Raw genomic sequence first — 3509 nt, 5'->3', positions numbered from 1 at the left:
AAAGGAGGAGGCTGGAGTTCACTTCACTTGAGCAGGAGGTCAATGTTGATCGGGAGTCATGGCTTGAAAGAGCCAATATCCACTTGGAGAGGAGGTTAGAGAAAGCCATCAATGAGAATAATATGTTGAGAAACATGGCATATCATTATTTTTCAAGGAATATGGTGTGCCAAGTTAGAATCAGGAGCTTGAAGGAAAAATTGAAGAGAGCATCAAGGAGGAAAAAGGAGCATGAAGGAATTTAGATATTGGCTGAGGCTTCCTTGGCCCAACACAATGCTTGATGAAGAAAACTCAGCCCAAATTTCAAAGAATTTGGGGAAATTTTTGCATTTTTGGAATTTTTGGCACAAAAAACAGGATTTTCTACTTTATGCGTCGTGCCACCTGGCGTTCGCTTTTGATATGAGCCTCCAAATGAAAAAAACTCAGCAATTTTGCATGAGAAAATATGCTTGCCTACCAATGGCCAAGAATTTTGGACAGGTTATGAGCCCTCAAAAAGGTCAAAAAACACTCAAAAAATGACCTCACTGCCCCTATTTTGACACACAGGAAGCAATGTTGGGAGAATTGAATTTTGGAGGGGCAAATGGAGGCCAAATTGAAAAATTCCACTTGGGTTGTAAAGTAGACATGCAAACCTTTCCAATAAGCACACTTGGAGTGAATTTTTATACTGGGAAGACCTCCAAAAGTGGCTCCAAACAGGCGCTATGCATAGAGAATTTGGCATAGCACATAGAGGAAATTTGGACCAGTTTGACCAGGAATGCTCCGTTTTTCACCTAGCTTTTGCCAGTTTGACTTTTTCACCTGCTTAGTGTCAAATTTGTGATATAATTTAATATAAATTGATGTGTCATGATATAAATATGTCAAATTTTCACTTATGGAGGTAGATTCATCTGTTAAAAAGTTGTTTGAAACTGAATGAATCAGTTCCCTTGTTTTTAGAGGCATGCTGTTCCACTTCCTGATTTCTAGTCCTCAGTTTAGAATTAGTTGAAACAGCTCCTAAACATGTGAGCTCGACCCATAGAGGCTAGGATGAGCTATGGTTTGTCTATATTATGTTTTTTTTCAGTCATTAGCATGGTTGGACTCTTGAGAAAGCAAAGAGCTTCATTGTACACTAATATCATCATTTTGGCTAAGGAATTGAGACCAGGGTTTACAACACTCTTTGGGATCCTTGTGGAATTTGTTTTGGTACAGTGCTTTTCTTTGTAATTGTGAATTCACTTATCTGTTATGTATGACATTATCTATCTTGTTTCTTCCTAACTAAATCAAACAAGAGTGTAAGTAGAATCCATTGAAACTGCAGTGCTCTACTTGAGGTTTGCTTTAGTATCTTGATGTTTTTAGCTGTTTGGAGAGGATCCATGACTTCCCTTGCCCTCTTCAACTCCTCACCTGTCTAATCCCTCCACCTCATTCGATTTGAAGTGCCAAAATCAGTTGCCTACCTTGCCCCATTGAGATTTCTGCAAAGCTAAGCCTCATTCCCCGCACCTAAAATCTGCTTTTCCATTTGAGCCAGCAAAAACATCATTTTATTTAGTCAAACTCTTTTGCACACATACTTAGCCTAAGATCAGTAGTTATATTAGTCATCTCAAGCCTTTAGTGATTATATTTTGCTGAGATTCACCAGGACAGAGCCCTCTCCCAACCTGGTAGGGCTAGCTACCAGGTTAAGCGCGGTTTGATGTTGGCCCTGGATCCTACCTTTCTTAGCCTGAGGTAGATTTAGGCTCTAACAACCATTACCTTAGAATTGGATTACTATTATTATTATTACTAGACATTTAATTTCTCATTTGGAGACATAAAATAACTATAATGTGCAAAAATAGGCAGGAGATACCTAGTAAAATCCTAGAAATGCTTAATCTATTTTTGAATACGAAGCCAACATTTAATATGCCTTATATATGAGTTCTAAAAGTTGTTTGGGGTTTGTTTTATCATATTATACCTATTGAAAGAGTTAATTATGTAATTGAAATCATAGAAAGGGCTTCTCTAAAAAAGATGCAAAGTATTCCTTGTAATTTGGAAGATCAAAACTCTACTAAGTGACCAAATTAAAATGCACCCCCTACCTTTTTTGTAGCTCCAGAAACTTGTTTAATAAGTTTCAAGATAGAGATAAATATATGATAAATTTACCTATTTCATTTAAGTGCTACTAAAGAAGAGGATAAGTTTCTTTCATGCACCTAGATTTGGGACTTCAAACAAACTTGAAAACAAAACTTTCTTAGAGGAAAACCATAGTCTAGTTTCAATTTTTACCCCAATTAAATGGTTCAACTTCACAAAGGTCTAATTAATATAATGTGACACCAATATTTATCCCTATAATTAAACTTTTAGACACATTCTTCTCACTAAGAATAAAGGTTAAATTTTTCAAAGGGCCAATTTATTAAAGTTGGCCAGATGAAGGAATTTTTTTTAAATGGGCGTTGCAAAAATATGCACCAGCATAAGGGAGATGCACTCCCAATGGTGATTTGTGTATAATGGGATGATGGATATATATGTTATTGAGTAATACTCTGGAAGACATCATAGATATTTGTTAAAAAGAAGATGCATACTCAAAAATAGAAATTATGTGTTTTCTCTATGAGACCAGCGTACATTGTATAATGAATGGCCTAGGGTGAGAAATGCAAGAATTGTGTTAGGATTTCTATTATAACTTCCTAAAGTGATAATTTTAGGAAAAATTCATATATTTAGAATAATTTTTCACATTGTGCACACAATGCTTATGGAATTTCATGAAAATAGAGCCTTGAAGAAAATGCATGTTAGTAATATAAAAATGCATGTTGTTCACATAATACATCTATAATGATGTAAATACTAATTGAGTTTTTCTTATCCGTATCAGTGGCCTTCAAGGGTACAATATGTTTAATAAATGATAATCCGTCATTAGATGATGATGTTGGTATGTTGTGACTTTAATAAATCCAAATGTAAGCATGACAAGTTGTTAGAAACACGCTTAGGTATATGGTGTAGTTATAATTCTTGTAACTTACATTACCATGCAAAGTTGTTCACATAATACATCTATAATGATGTAAATATTAATTGAGTTTTTCTTATCCGTATTAGTGGCCTTCAGGGGTAAACTATCTTTAATAAATGATAATCCGTCATGAATGGATGATGTTGGTATGTTATGACTTATAATGTAAGCATGACAAATTGTTAGAAACACACTTAGGTATATGATGTAGTTATAATTCTTGTAACTTACATTACCATAATTCGTTTTACTAGTTAAATATTAAGAAAACTTAAGGTTCTGCAACATCACTCATTAAACATGAATAAAATGCAGTAATCCTATATTATTTACGATGCTTACATGGAAAAGTATTCTAGTTTAGCTACTATGTAGAAATAAACCGATTTTGTTTTCATAATAGGTACACGTAGACAGAGAGTTTCAATAACATCCATAATCCATTTTCATCAAG

The sequence above is a fragment of the Pinus tabuliformis genome, chromosome X (genome assembly GCF_031772625.1).
Source record: "Pinus tabuliformis cultivar Carrire ecotype Pingquan chromosome X, CPIR1, whole genome shotgun sequence".
Classification (NCBI taxonomy): Eukaryota; Viridiplantae; Streptophyta; class Pinopsida; order Pinales; family Pinaceae; genus Pinus; species Pinus tabuliformis.
This window is presented reverse-complemented; position numbering follows the sequence as displayed.